Raw genomic sequence first — 17706 nt, forward strand, 5'->3', positions numbered from 1 at the left:
TGGGAATCACAGAATAAGGCAATGTTCTGTCATAAATAGATCATCTAACCCAGTGGACATTGAGGATATTGTTAGCTATTTGATTTTTAACATCACCTAGATGAGACTTTTCTATGTCAGAACAAAACAAGTAAAAGTGTGTTTTAGTAGGTTTGTTCTGTCACATTTGGACAGGAAAGAATCACAGAACCTGGCATCCACATGTTCAAGCAAGTGTCACTTTTGAAATTTTTTAAGCGCCACTAAGGCATTTATATTATTTTTTTAAATCTCCATGAAACAAGTATGACACATTTGTACAATGATTGCAAGTATCAGTGTCTATCAAAATCGTTCTACAATTATAGGACTATCTTTTTATAATCAGCTTCCATAGTTGTCAATGGATAATGAAGGCCCTTATTTAGGGAAATACATAGTGGAACTTTAAAGTTATGTGGCCACAGTGTAGAAGTAGTTTCATGATATGATAACATTCGTAGAATACAATTCAGTGACATCATAATGATGTTGTACCAACTTCATTAAGAACCATGCACAACAAGCGCGAAAATAGATGTCCTGCTCGACATCCACATTTTCCAACCACTTCCTGCCTGCCTTGTTTATCTACTCCCAGCCCTCAACTGTCACTACGGCAAAGGGCGGGCTGAAGTATTTGTTCAGCAGTTGTGCCGGGCGATAAACATTCTTGACAATTGTGTCATGTGAAGGTGTTGCGGAACCTGATCTGACAAAATGTGGCCATCCAACCTGCGTGGCAACTGAGTGTAATGGAGCGCAGTTTAGATGAAGAAAGTCACAAGAAAGGTCTGTGTCAATATTGCCTGTCTTTAAATATCAGTGTCAAATGTTAAGTCAAGTGTTAAACGTACACAAGGAGACGTTAAGAGGCAGAAGAGGGGAGGAGTTGGTCCCAGGAAGTCATTTTTTGCAGCATTGTAGTTCTGGAAACAAAGCTCATATTTTTTTCACCAGGTCTCAAATCCTTTAGCATAAAACAAGTGCAGTCTACCTGATGTCATTTAATTTTTTTTAAAGGGCTGTCTGATATTGTTCTTAAATTAATTTTCTAAAATTAAATTAATATTAAAAATTTTAAAAAACTTTTTTTTCTAAAAAATAGGTTGACAGGTTGGTAATTATTTAAAATTATGACGTCAAAATTACTCTTCTTGAGAAAGGTCTTGGTCACTGACCTTTTGTAGGCAGTGAGGAAGACAGCCGTCTAAATAGAGTAATTCGCAACATTTCAAATTTGGTCTTATAAAAAGGAAAAACATCTTTTTAAGAATGTTGGAATTGGATTGAAAAGGCTAATTGTTGGGTCTACTTAAGAAGAGTCAACCAAGTGTCCTTGCCTGAACCAGGTCAAAAATCTCCTGTTTCCTCCAATAAAACTCTTCTTCTTCTTTTCCTTTCGGCTTGTCCTGTTAGGGGTCACCACAGCGTGTCATCTCAGATGAACGCATATTTGTTTGGCACAGTTTTACGCCAGATGGCCTCCCTGACGCAACCCCTCTACATTTAGCTGGGGAGAGAAGCTTACAGCACCTGGTATTCCCAGGCGGTCTCCCATCCAAGTGCTAACCAAGGCCAAAACATCTTAGCTTCCAAGATCTGACAAGATCGGGCGTTCTCAGGGCAGCATGGCCGTTAGCCTTCCGGCGATCAAATTGATACAAAGAGAATTTAAAATCCCATTCTGAGATAAAAGACTGGATCTGATACCATGGATTTTGCTTCCCAGGTGGCAATTCCTTTCAAATGACCCCAGATGGTATGATGGGAGCTTTTATAGAAGTGGCATTACTGAAAAGGTTGAATTTGTTGTCTCTGATAAGCTTTGAATTTTTCATGCTTCACTACAAAACGCTTAACAACGGGTAAGCTATCTTAACTTGACAGTTGGCTCAATGGCCAAAGTTAAACGGAGCTTCATGTCAGTTATGCGCTTAACTGAAAAGAGAAAGTAATGGACAGTACGGAGACCGGTCTAGGATTATAAACGTGTTAGCCTAGACATACCGTATAATTTAGTCACGGGCCCGTGTTTGTTGATTCATTGATGCTGAACGTCAGCAAGTCCGCCATTTGCTTAGGCAGACCTCCCTATGTATAAATCATGCAACACAAAGACTTGAACTTCATGAAGTGAAAACAAAGTTGCTATTATTCAAATACACATTTGAGAAACAGAGAGGCCCAAAAAAAACCATACTATTTTACATACATATTTAATCTGCTGATTATTCATGTTTACTCCCATTTAGTTTTTGAATTTGTATCACCGCTTGATTTCGGACCAAATCTTGCTCAAAATTAGAGCTGACTCTTTTTTTACCTGCTCGCTTTTTGCCACAGTTACATGGGACTTGGTTCTGAATATGCATTTGGATCTGGAACTTGCAAATCAATCGGTGCGGACTTGTCTCAAGTCACACTCGATTCATCCATATTTTTCCGTTAATCCGAGGTCAGGTTGCAGGGGCTGTAGCTTTAGCAGAGACGCCCAACTTCCCTCTCCCCAGCCACTTCGTCCAGCTCTTCTGGGGGATCCCGCGGTGTTCTTGAGCCAGCTGGGAGACAGTCTCTCCAGCGTGTCCTGTGTCGTCCCCGGGGTCTCCTCCCAGTGGGATGTCCCCGTAACACCTCACTGGGGATGCGCTCAGGACGAATCCCAACTTGATGCCCGAGCCCCCTCATCTGGCTCCTCTCAGAGTGAATGAGTAGCAACTCCACACTGAGCGCTTACGGAATCACCGAGCTTCTCGCCCTATCTTTAAAGGGTTCGGGTAATTGTATCGGCGATCTTTTTCTTTTGATCATGACCCACAGGTTGTGACCATATTTGAAAGTAGGAGCGTAGATCAACCAGTAAAATGAGCGGTTGGCCTTTCAACTCAGCTCCTTTTTCCCAACAACAGACCGATACACACTGCCGACACTGCACCGATTCCCCTGATGACCTCCCCTTCCATTCTTCCCTCACTCATGAAAAAGACCCCACAATCAAGAAAGGGTACGGCATGCTTTTCCAACTGGGGACCATGGTCACAGATTCGGAAGTCCTGATTCTCATCTCAGCCACTTCGCTCACGACTGAGAATCGCACCAGTGTGAGTTGGAGATCACAGTTTGATGATGCTAACATAACTACATATTCTGCAAAAATACAGAAATGCAGTACAGTACTGACGCCACAAAACCGGACCCCCTCTATTCTTCAGCTGCTCCTAGAAGTTCTGTCCGTAAGAGTTATGAACAGATAGAGTGACAAGGCACAGCCTTGGAGGAGTCCAGCCATCATCAGAAACAAATCTGACATTACTCCAGGAAATGCACTCGACTCATGAATTTGATGACTTTCGACTTTACAAAATATCACAAGACTTGCGATTTGACTTGAACAGAATTGACTCGTGACTTCAGTCGGACTCAAGCCCACTGACTTTAAAAGACGTGCCACTTTTACAAAAGTATTGAGAAACAAAGGCTTTTCAGCTCTCAACATGCCAGTGTAATGTGCATGTGTGTGTGTGTATGCATGTGTGTGTCAAGAGGGATGTATTTATGTAAATGCCATATGTATGCCGTCTATGCTCCTGCATTAAACACAAGAGGGCAGTCTTTAGTCATCTGTTGATTTCGTTTGTCCATAGTAAAATATTTCTTGGGGGAGGGAGGAATATATTTTGTAATTCTATAAATACGTATATATATATATATATATATATATATATATATATATATATATATGTGTGTGTGTGTGTGTTGTGTGTGTGTGTGTGTGTGGTGTGTGTGTGTGTGTGTGTGTGTGTGTGTGTGTGTGTATTTTTAAAGATAAAATACCAAACCAGCATGTATAAAGGAGTTTAATAGACTTTAAGAGTGTGTGTCCTTGCACAAACTTGTTCTTGTTGCTGAGAAAACTGCAAGTGTCCAGACGTGCACTGTTTGCGTAGAGGAAATTAAATCAGTGAATGAAACAGAAACACAACAAACACATAATAACATAAAATGTGATTATTACAGTCAAGAACAACCATTAACAGTAGTTACTTACATTCATTTAGTCATGAACATTTCAATTGTGTCTGCTTAAGATCAAACATTCAAACTTAAAAAGAAAGAGGCAACCTGCTGTATTATAGTAGTCAAAAGTACATCATTTAAAAATACTCTATAAAAATGTACTTATGGCTGCTTAACTGAGAACGAAAAGTGACTAACTATTAAAACGTAACTCGTACTTTCATGATTACTGCTCATTTTAAATGCTTTTTGTTGTTAAATGTTAAAAGTGACAACCATTTGAAATTGCATGGCAGGGCGGAAGAAGGCAGAAGAAGCATTCTGTATAGTTATTTGGTGTCTGAAACAATAGAAGCACAGACCTAAATTTACAATCTAATCTACAATCAAACGTTTGGTCCATGAATTTGCATTCATTTATTCCCAACGTTCCTCACTTTGCAGCATTTCTCTTGGCTGCACTGCTTCCAGTCCGTGTTGGATTCCCATGCTTATCTAATCCAGCCAGGTCCTCCAGAATCAGACCCATGTAATTTAAACAGTTTCTTTCACCAATCATCTTGCTAATTTGCACCACAATCATGTCTGTTTTCTGAGTAGTTTCCCAGAAAAAGCCAAGTTCGATAAGCAAAACAGGTCTGCAGCGATCTGAACACGTGAATATACAATATTTAATAATTATCAGTGCCGGTGTAAATAATGGATTTGATTTATTGTGTGATGGTTTTGTCGTAAGATAAATCTGAAATGCTCTGCACAATGTATGAGGCACGGTTGCAAGGTGTTGTATTGCATTTTTGCATAGTGCTGATGGCTTCCGTAAGCATGACCTGACAGTGGTGGAATGAGGCTGTGGATTCAATCAGCTAAATTCCCCACTAACGACCACCAGACGCACAGCCCACCACTGGTACTGTCGTGACACGACTGAACACACCCCAACTAGGAGTGTCCCTCGTCTCATATTGGAGTCGGACTTCTCTCCCAGAACGTGACCAGGTAGGGGGCACACTTTAAGACTGGGAAGTCCTCCCGATGGACCACCTCCACGCAGAATGAGGTAGCTGTCCTACTGAGGCCAAAGTGCTCGCTGACGTCGTAGCGAAGGCCGCAGGCGTCCGGGACGGTGACAGACGCAGTGTGCGCATGCAGTGCCGTGGCCCTCCACCTCACCTCCAGGAATTCCATGCCAACTGCCGACATTTGGGTTGGCAACACCACGAAGGCGTGCTGGAAGCTCTCGCCTACATTGCACTTGATTTGAGTGGACCAGCAGTATTCCCCGAGGTTTCCTGAAGAGTGAAAGCAGATGGAAATCTCCAGATCAGAGAATACTGCAGCATTCAACAAACCTCATTCATGTGCAGCGTATAAAGCTCCGGACCCCCCCTTAAGATGAGATATAGCCGAACCTGAAGAGCAGACCTGTACCAGGATCCTTAACCCAAACCTTAATCCTAACCGAGGATGTCTAATCACTCTCCGAATTGCTCATCTGGAAATTAATCCCTTTAACCCTGGATTTGAGTACTATAAAAAATTATTAACTCAAACCCTAAACCCTTTTTCAACCCCTGACCGCTATCGCAAACCTCCAACCCATTCTCTAGTCCTTGCTTTTGACGGTAAACCTAAACTTGGACCCCTGCCAATGGTTATTGTGTTTCTCACACTTGATCCATAACCTCTGATCCTGCGCTTAATCTCCCCCAAAATTCTACCTCCCAAATTTCTTCCCAACCTTTAATGTGAAGTCAAACCCTGTTCAAACCCAACTACCTCTTAACGCAACCTGGATCAAAGACTGTCAGGCCCAAACCCCAGACCTAACTGCAATCAAGAATCCTATATTTGAAGCAAACTCCATTAATACTAACACCTACTCCAATACCAAATATCTACTCTTAACAATGAACATATGACCCCGAAACCAAACCATAACGCTACCTTATAAGGCTATTCACTATTCCGAAGCTGTAATTTTACTTCTTACCCCATGCAGGATATGACCGCCAACCCAGTCACTCGCTTTTCCAACTCTCCTCGTCTGTAAACCCAGTCTGCACCCCTCGTCTCTGTTACCCTTATACCCAACACCTCCCCTTCAACCCTGACCCTCTATCCCTAACTCCAGAGCTTTAACTCTACCTGAACCCTGGAGACAACCCTCACAGCCATCCCTGTCAGAAACGTCTAACACAACATTCACCCTGACCCACTGACCCTAAACCCAAACCCTTAACCTCTAACCCTGATGGAACCCAACCATCACTATCACTCCTTATCCTCCCCACCAACTGTCAAAACCTTTCCCTTCATCTCGATCATTTCACCTCCAAAATGAGAGAAAGGCCGCTTACCTTCGGTAGAGTCTTGCAGCCTTATATTCCGCTTGTCCTGCAGCTGCAGTTTCCTCGCGAACGTCACCTCCGTGCACTCCATCAAACAGTCCGTCAGCTGCGGCATGACACTGGGGAGTGGTTGCAGCAGCGGTATCTTGCCTGAACACTCTTTTGCGCGTGAGGCCAGAAGAAGCGCGGAAAGCAAAGCGAAAGACACCCACACGGCCAAATATCCCGTCATGATTCCGTCAGCTACCGGTCAAACAGGCTCGGGCAGGGTCTCGCCAGTCCCTCGCAGGGTTCGTTGCCTCACTCCGGGATCGATATCTGGTTTCGTAGGTGCAATCACAGTGAAGATAGGAGAAGATTTACAACAGAAACACGCAGACAAGTGCCTAACATGTTGCTCTTCCCACAGGGAGTGCCTGCTTTCCTGGAGTGTGGCGCCAACATTCATCCCTCGGTTATTTGTTTTCCCCCTCAGCGTGTGTGAAACTCTCTAGCAGGCACAAAATCCTGAAAGCCCAAGACAGACTTTGACATAATCCTGAAAAGAAATTTTGGTTGATTTCGGCAATCTTTACTGAAGAAAAAACTAAACCAGTGAATGATGAATTCAGTAAATAATTTTTTTTTATCAGCATACTGTATGTATGGTTAGGCTGAAGTGCTACAAGATAAAAACTATGATGATGATTCACAGAAAAAAGATAAAGAAGGTAATCCTGTAAGAAATAAATTTTAAAAAGTGAGAAGACTACCAACTATTACCAATGACAAAAAAATACTTGTATATAGACAAGTACAATCAATTATCATATGGTTGCGGTCCAGAAAAAAAAACATCACTCCCATTGGTTTTTGCTTTTGACACAGAACACAAAGGCAATTTGAGGGGCAAAAGTATGTATGTAAGATACGTCTCCAGCAGGGACAGTCTCATCATCTCTTCAGCGTGAGAAGAAAAAAAAAAAAATCACAAATGAGACGTGTTACATTTGATTGAAGTAGGTTTGAAAATGATCTTTAAAATGCTTCAATTTCAGAGAGTAACAAACTTTCATTATACTTAAAAAAAAATTCTCGGTAACAATATTTTTGCAAGATTTCTGCGACGTATAATCAAAACGATTGATTTCCAGTGCCTTTTCGGGCCAGACTTGACACTTTTCATACCGAATTTTATGTTGCTCAGTCAAACTTTGAGGGCTCAATTCCCACCCACCCCCTGCAAAAAAAAAAAAAAAAAAAAAAAATCAAGCATCTTAGTTTTTCTTGTGTTTTGGATTAAAAAAATTAAAAATTAAAGAAAATGTAGGCGTACGAGCCTTTCATTGGACATTGCTCATGGAGAAAAGCACATATTAGCTATAGAAGAAAAAAAAAGATTACTACAGCTCACTTGCAGGTTTGCACATAATTACAACAAATTTGCTTCTGCATGTCAATTGTTAAGCACTGGATTGATCTGGGAATGCTTCCTGTTCCAATCAAACAAATTTCTTTCTCCATAAGAGGGGATACTTTTCCGCAGCGATGAGCTGAGCGTTTGGCTCTGAGACATTTGCACATTTTTGGAGGGAACACTCAGAACCCATGAGCAGCTTGAAATAGCTGCCCCCAACCCACGGGAGATTTCCTGAGGATATAAATCTTGAGTGTGGCAAAGGCGAGGTGTCATGCAGTTATTTCGAGAAGAGAAAATATTTGCATTTTTTTCTTGTCGGTGAATGTGATCGTATGGAGGTTTGTCCCGCTGCTATTTGGGTGCTTATAGAAACAGGAATGCAAACCTTCGAAGAAGCTTTCCAAGGTTCTCACCACGCTCCGTGTTGAAATCTTCCACGAGTGTAGTAGCAGTGAATGTCTGTGTGTTTGTTTGTTTTCTGACCTGACCTTTGGAAAGCCACAAGTACTTCACAAGTGAAAATCATTGAGACCTGGTTGGATTCAGAGATGGATTAATCTGCTAACACGTCACTGAAGAGGGCTGGGTTGAGGATGTCGAGTATTAATTACTGCAATCGGTTTAATCATCAGTTTCTTGGCAAAGAGCTTTTCACAGTGCAATATTGCATCAGTACATGAAGCTATTGAAGACTTTATGCCTGTGGGCTGCTGGTGATAAAGGTTCCTCCTCGCGAGGTTGCGTGGCGGCCAGGCAGTCGCAGCACATCAGACACACGGAAGCGATGACCTCTATGGAGTGGGTATAAAAGCTCTACTCAACCCTGTAAAGTTCACATGATCTACCAGGCTTCTCCACTGCAAAATATGAACTTTATTAAGGGCTTAATCAGAGACATTGATGGCAGGTGGGCGCTGAATCCCATTTTAAATCCGTTTGGGATTGGTTAGTTGTAAAGAGCCACATTCCAGTTAGAAGAGGGGGTGGACACCTGTGCAGCCACATTATCTCAGTTGTTTATTTCCGTTGTGAAGAAATTGAAATACATGAAAAAAAAAAAAGCTCTGCATGTTGTAGGTCAAATTAATGTTGGAAAAAAAAATGATTTCTGTCTACATGAAAAAAAATTGTGGTATTCAAACTATTCTAATCTATAGTTTGTTTTTTTTTTGTTCAAATTAATTAGGTGGTTCAAACACGAGTTAAGTCTTGCAACATAAAATTTTAAGTAGATATGACAGATCCATGTTGAGTCAAAATGTGACTTTTTCATATGTTAGAGTTGGATCAATTTAATTGAAACAAATGCTACAAAGGTTTTTATCATGGCTTTCACACAAATAAAGGTGAAAGAATGATGATTGGGTTGTGCCGCCACATCGCATTCATTTGAGGTCGGGAAGCGCCAGGACTTGCACTGCGCCAACATTTATGTTGGCAACACTACAACTTCTACTGCCAGCTGCCTGCGATTGCGAAATACTCAGAGAAGGTGGGTTATGCGAGTTTAAAAAACAGAAAAGAAAAAGAGAGGCAGCAAATCAACGCGTCTGCAGCAAACAAACCTGTGAGTCAACATGTTTTTTGGGCTGCTCGGCCCCGTAGGGCAGATGGCGGTCACAGTCCAGTAACAGAACACCACTCGGGTTCTGATCAGGGGCTCCGTTCTTCCCAATCACGCCCTTCCAGGTCTCACTGTCATTGCCCACGTGGGCATTGAAGTCCCCCAGCAGAATGATGGAGTCCCTAGAGGGTGCGCTCTCCAAAAAGGGTGGGTACTCTGAACTGCTGTTTGGTGCATCAGCACAAACCACAGTCAGGACCCATCACCCTACCTGAAGGCAGAGGGAGGCAACCCTCTCATTCACTGGGGTAAACCCCAACGTACAGGTGGCGAGCCGGGGGGCAATAAGTATACCCACACCTGCTCGGCGTCTCTCAGCGTGGGCAACACCAGAGTGTAACAGAGTCCAACCCCTCTCAAGAGGAGTGGTGCCAGAGCCCAAGCAGTGCATAGAGGCAAGTTTGACTATATCTACTCGGAACTTCCTGACCTCACTCTGGCTCCTTCCCTGCCAAAGAGGTGACATTCCATGTCCCTAGAACTAGTTTCTGTAGCCGGGGATCGGATTGCCAAGGTCCCCGCCTTTGGCCACCACCCAGCTCACATCGCACTCGATCCCTATGGCCCCTCTCATAGGTGGTGAGCCCATTGGAAGGGGGACCCATGTTACCCTTTCGGGCTGTGCCCGGCTGAGCCCCATGGGTGCAGGCCCGGCCACCAGGTGCTCGCCTTCGAGCCCCACCTCCAGGCCTGGCTCCAGAGGAAGGCCTCGGTGACCCACGTCCAGGCAGGGGAAACCAATATCCAATTTTTGTACTTGTCATAGGGGTTTTGAGTCGTACTTTGAAATGACACAAAAAAGAAAACACTATATTGTCCTATATAAATACGTACAGTACGGTATTCCTGAATAGAATATCAAGTATTCAACCATTTTTGCCATATTTTTTTTGCTTTCGTTCAATAGACATTGTACTGATCCTGCTTGTGCATGCATTCTTTGGCCAAATGGTGCAGTGTAATATGAACATCAAGGGACCTAAATTTTACAACTAACTCAGTAAGATGCAGCAGTGTTAGGCATTTTACTAAAGAATAAAGTATATTTTCTGTAAGAATAGTTATAGTCTTTCAACATGTTCCTTGGTTATTATGTATTCAAATATGCATTACTTAAGGTGTTATAACACTGTGACATGCTATTTGTAAGCCTATTTGTGGTATTTTGCATTGTTTCTTCGCATTGAGTTCACCTGAGTTGTTTGAACTTAACACAGAATAAGGTGTAATTCTGTTTGTATATTTGTTAATAATATTGCATCTGTGGTACTCTTTCTAGGCATGAAACCATACTGTTGCTCGCAAATACTCACTTTTGTCCTGACTCTTGCCTCCACTGCTCTTTACCATAACTTCACTGTGTGTCTCATCAACTTTATTCTTCTATAGTTCCCACAGCTCTGCACATCGCCTTTGTTCTTAAAAATGGGAACGAGCTCACTTTTCCTCCATTCTTCAGGATCTTCTCACCTGCTAGAATCCTGTCGAACAAACTCCACAGCCACCTCTCCAAATTGTTTCCACACACCACAGGTATGTCATCAGGACCAACTGCCTTTCCATTTTTCATCCTTTGTAGTGCCTTTCTAACTTCCCCCTTACTAATCGTTGCCACTTCCAGGTCCACCACATTCTTTTACTCTTCCATCTCTCTCATTTTCTTCATGCACCAACCCTACAAAGTATTCTTTCCATCTATCCAGCACACAATAAGCAATCAGTCAACACATCCTTCCCATCAACATCTCTCTGTATGGCCAAACTGTATCACTCCTTTTCTCCTTTTTTAGTGTCCAACCTGGCATACGTGTCATCTTATGTCTCTCGTTTAGCCTTTGCCCCTTCTACCTTTCCCCTACAGCACATCTCAAAGTATTCCTTTCTTCACCTCCTCAGCTCTCTCATTGTCCCGCTTCTTCGCTGAGCACTTTCCTTGGATGATTTTGTGTACATAAAGGTTCTTTACCAAATCTCTTTCTCCCCTCTCCTAGCAGAAGACACCCCAAGTACTCACAGACCTGTCTCTCTATTACCTCGATTGTTGTTTTTCAGTCTTCTGGGAAGCTCCTCCTGTCCACCAAGAGCCTGTCTCACCTCTTCCCAAAAACCCTCACAACACTACTCTTTCTCAGCTTCCACCACGTAATTTTCAGCTCTGCTTTTATTTTCTTAATCTTCCTCCCCACCACCAGAGTCATTGTACACACCACCATCTTCTGCTCTCTAGCCACACTGTCTCCTACCACTACCTTAGAGTCAGTAACTTCTTTCAGATGACTGTCAGCACAAGATGTAACCCACCTGCACGCTTCAACTCCCCTCTTGTAGGTCAACCTATGGGACTACCTCCTCCTCACCATCCTTTTTGCAAAGTCTACCACCATCTGTCCATCCAAGTTCCTTTCTTGGATTTCATACTTACCATTTATCACTTCTTAATCACCCCTGTTTCGTTCACTATTATGTCCATTACAATTTGCACCAATCACAACTCTCGCTGTGTCTGGGATGCTCAGAACTACTTCATCTAGTTCCTTCCAGAATTTCTCTTTCAACTTTAGGTCACATCCTACCTGTGGGGCATAGCCGCTAATCACATTAAACATCACACCCTCAATTTAAAATTTCAGCCTTGTCACTCAATCTGATACTCTTTTCACTTCCAAGGCCTTCTCAGCTAGTTCTTCTTTTAAAATAACCCATACTACATTTCTCTTTCGATCTATTCCGTGGTAAAATAATTTAAACACTGCCCCTAAACGTGTAGCTTTAATGCCTTTCTACCTCGTCTCCTCGACACACATTATATCAACCTTTCTCATAATCAATATGTCAACCAAATTCCGAGATTTAGCAACATAAAATAATTCATTCCAAATGCTGTCAGCTACAATGTTGTGTTGTTTCAGACAATGTGTTTCTTATGTGTTGTCCCCCAATATATATGTTGAACACTTCAGGGGGAAACAACATTGTTTATATGTCGTCCCCACCCAGAGGTGGATCTCAATGGTCACCATCTGCAACTCAGGAGAATGGACGAGCAGAGCCTAAAATGACAACGGGGGTTCCCCTTCCTGCGGCCTGACCGCTCTGACGTTGAGTCAGCCCAACCTCTCTGGAAAAAACTCATACTGGAGCTCACCCCGTGAACTGAAGTCAAACCATTTCTGAATACAAGTAGGCCCCAATAATTTGCACTTCTGAAATTTTAGCCTTTCAAAGGCTAGGTTACAAAACAGACAGACACACACTCAGTGCTTCCGCTCCCTAATGTATTTTTCGTGGGAGGTCTCAACACGGAGCGTGGCGGGAACCTTGGAAAGCTTCTTCGAAGGTTTTCATTCCTGTTTCTACAAGCACCTAAACATCAGAGGGTCAGACCTCCCCAAGATCACATTCGTTTTGGGGGGAGAAAAAAATGCTAATACTTTCTCTTCTCGAAATAACCATGAGACACCTCGCGTTTGCCACACTCAAGATTTATATCCTCAGGAAATGTCCCGGGTGCTGGGGGCAGCTATTTCAAGCTGCTCATGGGTTCTGAGTGTTCCCTCTAAAAATGTGCAAATGTCCCAGAGCCAAACGCTCGGCTCATCGCTACGGAAAAGTATCCCCTCTAATGGGGAAAAAAAGTTTGATTGCAACAGGAAACGTCCCCGGATCAAGTCAATGCTTGACAATTTACATGCAGAAGCAAATTTATTGTATTTATGGACAAACCTGCAAGTGAGCTTTCTTTTGGTATAGCTAATGTATGTTTTTCTACATGAGCGCTGTTCAATGAAAGGTATGGACCTACATTTTGTCATGTCAAAACAGTAGGCTCGATTTTTGCGAGTTATGGAAAGTAAGCCCCCAGACCTAGTTTCACTTAGCAACTTAGTGATATCTAGATGACTCCAGATGATTATAATTCAATTGAAATGTGCCAATGTCTCAAGCAAATGAATAACTGGATTGGCTAAAATGTGCTTCAGCTAAACCACATCAAACTCAAATAATTGTTTTTGGCAACAAAAAAAAAAAGCATTGCTGTTTGTACATAACTGGACTCGCTATCTTTAAAAAGCAAAGACCAAGTCCGAGACCTTGGTGTTCTGCTCAAATTAGAATTAGAATCATCTTTAATGCCAAGTGTGTAAAAACACACAAGGAATTTTTCTCCAGCAGTCGGTGCTGCCCTGGTAAGAAGGAACAACATCACAACAAGAACAAGAGACATTTCTGTTGATAGGATCTATTCCCTATAAGACGTGCAAGATGTAAAATCTATATAGATAAGTGTGTTAACAATGTCATTTGTGCAAAGGGAGCAGTTTAAAGTGACGAATCGTGCATATATATATATATATATATATATATATTATATATATATATATATATATATATATATATTGCTAATACTGATTGGACCAGTAGGATGTAAGTGAGTGTCCTAACATGGCACAAGGCAGAAAAATAGTAGGTTCGCCAATCAGGAATTTAATGACTCAATTGCCAGAGGGAAAAAAAACAGTTTGAATGCCTGCGACTTTTGATTTTCATTGATCTGAAGAGCTTTCCCGACAGATGGAGCTGGAAGAGCTGGTGGCCAGGATGTGGAGGATGCGAAAGGATCCTGCCTCCTTTGTACCTAGTAGGCGTTCCGTGCAAGTCCTTGATCGTGGGTAGCGTGGTGCCGACAATCCATTCAGTGGTTTTGGTTGTCCATTGCAATGTGAGTTTGTCCTTTTTGTGGCAGCCCCAAACCAGAATGTCATGGAGGTTCACAGTAGTGTTTAGATAATGGCTGCGTAGAACTGTCTCAGCAGCTCTTGTGACAGGCGTGCTTCCTCAGAAGCCACAAAAAGTACATCATTTGGTGGCCTTTTTTGAGGATGGAGTTGATGTTCGTCCCCCACTTCAGGTCCTCTGAGACTGTAATTCCCAAGAACTTGAAGGCCTCGACGGTTGACACAAGACAGTTGGAGAGCATCAGGGACAGCTGTGGTGAAGGATGCTTCCTGAAGTCCACAATCATCTGTACAGTCTTTAGAGTGTTCAACTCCAGGTTGTGTTGACCACACCAAAGCTCCAGTCTCACCACTTCCTGTCGACACGCAGACTCATCGCCGTCTTTGATGAGGCCGATGACCGTGTTGTCATCTGCGAACTTCAGGAGTTTGACAGTCGGATGCCACGTGGTGCAGTCATTTGTGTAGAGTGAGAAGAGCAGAGGGGAGAGGACACAACCTTGGGGTGCCCCAGTGCTGACAGTCCGCGTGGATGAGGTGGTGTCCCCAGCCTCACTTGCTGTGTCCTACCCGTCAGGAAGTTGTAGATCCACCGGGAGATGGCAGGCGAGACGCTGAGCTGGAGAAGTTTGGAGGAGAGGAGTTCAGGGATGATTGTATTAAAACACAGAGCTGAAGTCCACAAACAAGATCCTCGCATAGGTACCCTCGCTGTCAAGATGTTCAAGGATGAAGTGCAGACCCATGTTGACGGCATCATTCGTGGTGAGGCAGCATGTAGCAATTATGCTGCACATAAATGGAATAAATTGCCAAGAGAAGTGAGGTCAGCCCCAAATGTGCATGTTTTGAAATTCAGATGATAAACTCTCATTTTTTTCTCCAGTTTTAGAATACTTTCACTTTTCAGTGATATTTTTTTTTGCTCTAAAAGTTGATGTATTTTTATTTTCAAATGTTTTTATTTTTTTATTTAAATGGTGTTAACTATGAAAAGTGCATTCAGTTACCTTGTGTATGAAATGCACGATACAAATTTGTTTTGCTTTCAGTACGAGTGCTGAGGTAAGTAGTTTGTCATTGGTTATAGTTGGTTGTCTTCTCACTTTTGTTTTTTACAGACTTACCTCACAAATGTTTTTTATCCAAATAATCATCATAGTTTTTATTTTATAGCACTTCAACCTAACCATATGTACTGTATGATGATTAAAAAATATATTTTCCAGAATTCATCGTTCACTGGTTTTGTTTTTTCTTTAGTGAAGATTGTTGAACTCAACCTCATTTTTTTCTGGATTATTTCTAAGTCTGGCTTGAGCTTTCAGGATTTTGCGCCTGCTAGAGAATTTCATGCACATGCTGAGGGGGAAAAAAAAATATGGGATGAATGTTGGCGCCACACTCTAGGAAAGCAGGCACTCCCTGTGGGAAGAGCAACATGCAAGGCACTTGAGGATCCTCGGCATTTTTGTCGTCTGCGTATTTCTGTTGGAAATCTTTTCTTATCTTCACTGTGCTTGCACCTCCTAAACCAGATATTGATCCCACAGTGAGGCACCGAACCCTGCAAGGGACCGGCGAGACCCGACCGGAGCCTGTTTGACCGGTAGCTGACGGAATCATGACGGGATATTTGGCCGTGTGGGTGTCTTTCGCTTTGCTTTCCGCGCTTCTTCTGGCCTCACGCGCAAAAGAGTGTTCAGGCAAGATACCGCTGCTGCAACCGCTCCCCAGTGTCATGCCGCAGCTGACGGACTGTTTGATGGAGTGCACGGAGGTGACGTTCGCGAGGAAACTGCAGCTGCAGGACAAGCGGAATATAAGGCTGCAAGACTCTACCGAAGGTAAGCGCCCTTTCTCTCATTTTGGAGGCGTCAGAGATGAGGGGAAAGGTTTTGACAGTTGGCGGGATAGGTAGTGATGGCTGCGTTCAGGCAGGGTTAGAGGTTAAGCGTTTGGGTTCACGGTCAGCGGGTTAGAGTTGCTCTAGTATTAGACGTTTCCAATGGGGATGGCTGTGAGGGTTGTCTCCAGGGTTCAGGTAGAGTTAAAGATCAAGAGTTAGGGATAGAGGGTTTGGGTTAAAGGGGTGGTATTAGGGATAGGGGTGGAGACTGGGGTTATGGATAAGGGGAGTTGGGACTAGCTAGTGACTGGGTTTAGGGTCACACCCTGCATGAGGTGAAAAGTAAAATTACTGCTTTGGAATAGTGGATCCTGCCTTATCAGGTAGAGTTATTGGTAGGGTTTGGGGTTAGGGTATGACAGTGTGAGATACAGGTTGGGTTCAGAGGTAGTGGGGTTTGGACAGGGTTAGGCTCCACATTAAAAGTTTGGAATAAGTTTGGGAGGTAGGAAATTGAGGGGGATTAAGCGCAGGGTAAAATATCATGGTTCATGTGAGAGATGTACAATAGCCATCAGCAGGGGTCCAAGTTTAGGTTTAGGGTCAAAAGGAAGGACTAGAGAATGGGTTGAAGGTTTGCGATAGCGGTCAGAGGTTGAAAAAGGGTTTAGGGTTTGAGGTATGGGTTTAGGCCTCAGGTCAGGATTCATATGAGGGTTAGACATTTTTGATAGTAGTGAGTAGTTAATCCAGGGTTAAGGGAGTTAAACACCAGATTACCAATTAGGATAGTGATTAAATGTCCGAGGTTATGATTAAGGTTTGCGTTAAGGGTCCTGGTGCAGGTTTGCTGTTCAGGTTTGCTGTTCAGGTTCAGCAATTTCTCATCTTAAGGGGGAGGTTTGGAGCTTTAGATGCTGCACATGAATGAGGTTAGTTGGATTCTGCAGCATTCTCTGATCTGGAGATTTCCATCCTCTTTCACTCTTCCCAGGAAACCTCGGGGAATACTGCTGGTCCACCCAAATCAAGTGCAATGTAGGGGAGAATTTCCAGCACGCCTTCGTGGTGCTGCCCATCCAAACATCAGCAGCTGTCCCAGAAACCCTGGAGGTGAGGTGGAGGACCACGGTACTGCTTTCCCACACTGCGTCTCTCACCGTCCCAGACGCCTGCGGCCTTCGCTATAATGTCAGCGAGCACTTTGGACCCAGTAGGACAGCCACCTCATTCTGCGTTGAGGTGGTCCATCGGGAGGACTTCCCAGTCTTAAAGTGTGCCCCCTACCTGGTCACTTTCTGGGAGAGAAGTCCGACTCTCACATGAGATGAGGGACACTCCTAGTTGGGGTGTGTTTGGTCGTGCAGTGACTGTACCAGTGGTGGCCTGTGCGTTTGATGGCCTTTAGTGGGAATTTACCTGACTGATCCATAACTTCATACTACCACTCTCAGGTGGCTTTCATAGAAATTATCAACACTATGCAAAAATGCAAAAACACTACACAACTCTGCCACATACAGTACATCATGTAGAGTGCTTCAGTTCTCTACAAGAATCTCAAGTGCTCCATAATCCATAGTCCATATACATAATGGGCCACTCACAATAAAGTCTATTCAACTCCTTTGTAGAGAAGATTTTTTTTCCCCTGCAGTACTTTTAAAACAATTTTACAAAAATCTATGCATACACTAGTCATGAAAAAATAT

Source organism: Syngnathoides biaculeatus, chromosome 2 (assembly GCF_019802595.1).
Source record: "Syngnathoides biaculeatus isolate LvHL_M chromosome 2, ASM1980259v1, whole genome shotgun sequence".
Taxonomy (NCBI): domain Eukaryota; kingdom Metazoa; phylum Chordata; class Actinopteri; order Syngnathiformes; family Syngnathidae; genus Syngnathoides; species Syngnathoides biaculeatus.